Source organism: Neodiprion lecontei, unplaced genomic scaffold, assembly GCF_021901455.1.
Source record: "Neodiprion lecontei isolate iyNeoLeco1 unplaced genomic scaffold, iyNeoLeco1.1 ptg000103l, whole genome shotgun sequence".
Classification (NCBI taxonomy): Eukaryota; Metazoa; Arthropoda; class Insecta; order Hymenoptera; family Diprionidae; genus Neodiprion; species Neodiprion lecontei.
The window spans coordinates 47,501-52,500 of record NW_025791864.1 but is presented as its reverse complement, the minus strand read 5'-3'; the positions used below and the strand labels follow the sequence as shown (position 1 = coordinate 52,500).

At 58.4% G+C, this 5,000-nt stretch overlaps 2 non-coding genes across 2 annotated transcripts in view; both read left to right on the top strand.

Annotated features, from left to right (window-relative positions):
* Positions 1-2,117: 2,117 nt before the first annotated feature.
* Positions 2,118-4,029, top strand: LOC124296023. The gene has a single exon (XR_006905858.1). It is a non-coding gene; the product is annotated as a small subunit ribosomal RNA (ribosomal RNA).
* Positions 4,030-4,873: 844 nt separating this feature from the next.
* LOC124296034 overlaps positions 4,874-5,000 on the top strand; it is a 155-nt gene continuing 28 nt past the window's right edge. Inside the window, exon 1 of the ribosomal RNA XR_006905869.1 lies at positions 4,874-5,000. This exon is cut by the window's right edge and continues 28 nt beyond it. This is a non-coding gene — a ribosomal RNA (5.8S ribosomal RNA).

Genomic DNA, 5,000 nt, shown 5'->3' with positions numbered 1-5,000 from the left:
ACTTGTGAAAATTTCGGTCCGAGTCGACCGAGAGGCGATGCGCGGCGTCCCGGAGTCGATACGGGCCGACCGGACTTGTGAAAATTTCGGTCCGAGTCGAGCGAAAGGCGACGCGCGGCGTACCGGAGTCGATCCGGGACAGACGGGACTCGTTGAAGCTGCGGTACGAGTCGAGCGAAAGGCGACGCGCGGCGTCCCGGAGTCGATCCGGACAGACGGAACTTGTAAAACTTTCGGTCCGAGTCGACCGAGAGGCGAATGCGCGGCGTCCCGGAGTCGATACGGGGCCGTCGGGACTCGTTGAAGCTGCGGTACGAGTCGAGCGAAAGGCGACGCGCGGCGTCCCCGGAGTCGATCCGGACAGACGGGACTTGTGAAAATTTCGGTCCGAGTCGACCGAAAGGCGACGCGCGGCGTCCCGGAGTCGATCCGGGCCGACGTCGACTTGTAAAACTTTCGGTCCCGAGACGACAGAAAGGCGACGCGCGGCGTCCCGGATTCGATCCGGGCCGACGGGACTCGATGAAGTTTCGGTCCGAGTCGACAGAAAGGCGATGCGCGGCGTCCCGGGCCGACGGGACTTGTAAAAATTTCGGTCCGAGACGAGCGGAAGGCGACGCGCGGCGTCCCGGACTCGATCCGGGCCGACGTCGACTTGTAAAACTTTCGGTCCGAGTCGACAGAAAGGCGATGCGCGGCGTCCCGGATTCGATCCGGGCCGACGGGACTTGCAAAAATTACGGTCCGAGTCGACAGAAGGCGATGCGCGGCGTGCCGGAGTCGATACGGGCCGACGGGACTCGATGAAGTTTCGGTCCGAGTCGACAGAAAGGCGATGCGCGGCGTCCCGGGCCGACGGGACTTGTAAAAATTTCGGTCCGAGACGAGCGAAAGGCGATGCGCGGCGTCCCGGAGTCGATCCGGCCGACGGGACTCGTTGAAGCTGCGGTACGAGTCGAGCGAAAGGCGACGCGCGGCGTCCCGGAGTCGATCCGGACAGACGGGACTTGTAAAAATTTCGGTCCGAGTCGACCGAAAGGCGATGCGCGGCGTCCCGGAGCCGATCCGGGCCGACGGGACATGCAAAAATTACGGTCCGAGTCGACAGAAAGGCGATGCGCGGCGTGCCGGAGTCGATACGGGCCGACGGGACTCGATGAAGTTTCGGTCCGAGTCGACAGAAAGGCGATGCGCGGCGTCCCGGGCCGACGGGGACTTGTAAAAATTTCGGTCCGAGACGAGCGAAAGGCGATGCGCGGCGTCCGGAGTCGATCCGGGCCGACGGGACTCGTTGAAGCTGCGGTACGAGTCGAGCGAAAGGCGACGCGCGGCGTCCCGGAGTCGATCCGGACAGACGGGACTTGTAAAAATTTCGGTCCGAGTCGACCGAAAGGCGATGCGCGGCGTCCCGGAGTCGATCCGGGCCGGGAGCCTGTCGGAACATCGTCATATGAGCCTCGTTCAATTTCGACAAAGTTCCCGGAGTTCAAAATTTTTTCGATAGCCCGCGGAGGTTTCGCCCCCGTAAGCCGACCGTGCTACCACCGTGCCGGCGCCGACGTCCTAGCGGCCAGGCTCCTACTAGTAAGAGGAGCGAGTCGGTCGGGCCGGTCTCCCGTCGTCCGCCTGCTACGCCGTACCGGTACGTGCTCGAGCACGATACGTACTTCGGCGTAGACCAGGAGCGGGCGTTCGCGGACCGTTCCGTGCCTCGTACCAAAGAAACTACGCGACTCGCGTTGTTTCATCTATCGTCACTGCATTACGCGGGTCGGTGTCTCAGACCGAATGGCCCTTGACGCGGTACCAAGAAGTTCGGCTCTCCGTGAAACACGGAAGGCCGAACGCTCCAACGCACGCGTCAACTCGCTTCTTTCCGAGCGTACACTCAAAGACCAGAGATGTTATAACAACGTATCCCAGACGCTTTCAATCTAGCCGACGGGTACGGGAGATCGTTCGAACGCTTATAAGCCGAGTGTCGAAGGTGGCGGCACACGGAACCGGGGCTGCCTGCGCGCAGTCCCGAAACACACAGTAGACGCGCGGCCGACCGGGCTACGAGACCCGGTCGGCGATGGGTGGCGCACGTCCGAGCCGAGATTTTGTATCGAAGCTCCCTGGTGATCCTGCCAGTAGTCATATGCTTGTCTCAAAGATTAAGCCATGCATGTCTCAGTGCAAGCCAAATTAAGGTGAAACCGCGAATGGCTCATTAAATCAGTTATGGTTTCTTAGATCGTACACACATTTACTTGGATAACTGTGGTAATTCTAGAGCTAATACATGCAAACAGAGTTCCGACCAGAGATGGAAGGAATGCTTTTATTAGATCAAAACCAATCGGCGGCGGGTACGTCCCCGTCCGCCGTTTACCTTGGTGACTCTGAATAACTTTGGGCTGATCGCACGGTCTCGTACCGGCGACGCTTCTTTCAAATGTCTGCCTTATCAACTGTCGATGGTAGGCTCTGCGCCTACCATGGTTGTAACGGGGTAACGGGGGAATCAGGGTTCGATTCCGGAGAGGGAGCCTGAGAAACGGCTACCACATCCAAGGAAGGCAGCAGGCGCGCAAATTACCCACTCCCGGCACGGGGAGGTAGTGACGAAAAATAACGATACGGGACTCATCCGAGGCCCCGTAATCGGAATGAGTACACTTTAAATCCTTTAACGAGGATCCATTGGAGGGCAAGTCTGGTGCCAGCAGCCGCGGTAATTCCAGCTCCAATAGCGTATATTAAAGTTGTTGCGGTTAAAAAGCTCGTAGTTGAATCTGTGTCCCACGCTGTCGGTTCACCGCTCGCGGTGTCTAACTGGCATGATTGTGGGACGTCCTACCGGTGGGCTTAGCCCTCCGGGGCGGCCCAACTAATATCCCATCGCGGTGCTCTTCACTGAGTGTCGAGGTGGGCCGGTACGTTTACTTTGAACAAATTAGAGTGCTTAAAGCAGGCTATTTTCGCCTGAATACTGTGTGCATGGAATAATGGAATAGGACCTCGGTTCTATTTTGTTGGTTTTCGGAACCCCGAGGTAATGATTAATAGGGACAGATGGGGGCATTCGTATTGCGACGTTAGAGGTGAAATTCTTGGATCGTCGCAAGACGGACAGAAGCGAAAGCATTTGCCAAAAATGTTTTCTTTAATCAAGAACGAAAGTTAGAGGTTCGAAGGCGATCAGATACCGCCCTAGTTCTAACCATAAACGATGCCAGCTAGCGATCCGCCGAAGTTCCTCCGATGACTCGGCGGGCAGCTTCCGGAAACCAAAGCTTTTGGGTTCCGGGGGAAGTATGGTTGCAAAGCTGAAACTTAAAGGAATTGACGGAAGGGCACCACCAGGAGTGGAGCCTGCGGCTTAATTTGACTCAACACGGGAAACCTCACCAGGCCCCGGACACCGGAAGGATTGACAGATTGAGAGCTCTTTCTTGATTCGGTGGTGGTGGTGCATGGCCGTTCTTAGTTGGTGGAGCGATTTGTCTGGTTAATTCCGATAACGAACGAGACTCTAGCCTGCTAAATAGGCGTACCTTCCGGTATCTCGAAGGCCCCCGGCCTCGTCGGCGGGTTTTTACTACCGGCGTACAAATAAATCTTCTTAGAGGGACAGGCGGCTTCTAGCCGCACGAGATTGAGCAATAACAGGTCTGTGATGCCCTTAGATGTTCTGGGCCGCACGGCGCGCTACACTGAAGGAATCAGCGTGTCTTCCCTGGCCGAAAGGCCCGGGTAACCCGCTGAACCTCCTTCGTGCTAGGATTGGGGCTTGCAATTATTCCCCATGAACGAGGAATTCCCAGTAAGCGCGAGTCATAAGCTCGCGTTGATTACGTCCTGCCCTTTGTACACACCGCCCGTCGCTACTACCGATTGAATGATTTAGTGAGGTCTTCGGACTGGTACGCGGCAATGTCTCGGCATTGCCGATGTTGCCGGGAAGATGACCAAACTTGATCATTTAGAGGAAGTAAAAGTCGTAACAAGGTTTCCGTAGGTGAACCTGCGGAAGGATCATTAACGTTTCGTACTGCCGAAGCAGCGACTCGTGAGCGCGCGGGGCTGTCTCGCCGCGAGAGCGGCGTGTCACGCCCACGTGTCGCGAACAAAATTTCAAAAAAGTTTGAACGACGTAACGGTCGGGCCCGGTTGCCGCGGCGCGCAACACAATCGTCGTGACAACGAACGCGGTGCTGACGCCGGATCGATGGGTCCGGCGTTCGCCGCGGTCGCGACGAGCGCAGTCGCCGGCTAAAACCGCCCGACGACCGACTCGCGCCGAGGCGTCGACCCGTCGCTCCGCGTCCAGCGCGGAGCAGCGGCGGGTCGTTCGCGCCCTCCGGCCGACTCGGTGCCGAGAGGGGACCGCTCCGCGGGTCCGCCTCGACTCGTTCGACCCGGTCAGGTCGTACGAGGGAGACGTGCGAAGCTGGTCTCAGCGCTTCTTCGCGGGCAGCCTGTCTGCGCCCGGGTGTCCTCGGTGCAACGCCGTTACACCCCGGACGCAGGCCGCGAACGCGGTAGGCTTCGGAGAGAATTTTTCGCCCGTACGAGGAAGCTCGCGTCAGCGTCGAGGGCAGCGATGCCCGGGACTCGCTGACGCGGCCACTGCCGTCCGCCGTCAATCGTTTGCATTGCGAGCCGATCGGGTCCGGCGCCGGTCAATTCCGGCAGACGACCCGTGAACCTCGAGGCGACGTCGGCTCTTGAACTATCGCACGAAAGAAATTTGACGCGCGGCGCGCGTTCCTTCCCGCGCGCAACCGCGCAAGGGCTGACGCACGCGGCGCCGCGCTCACGACCACAGAAAGCCGGTAACAACCGTAATTTTAGCATTTTTTAATGCAAAATTCACATATATGATTACCCTGAACGGTGGATCACTTGGCTCGTGGGTCGATGAAGAACGCAGCTAATTGCGCGTCAACTTGTGAACTGCAGGACACATGAACATCGACATTTCGAACGCACATTGCGGTCCACGGATACAA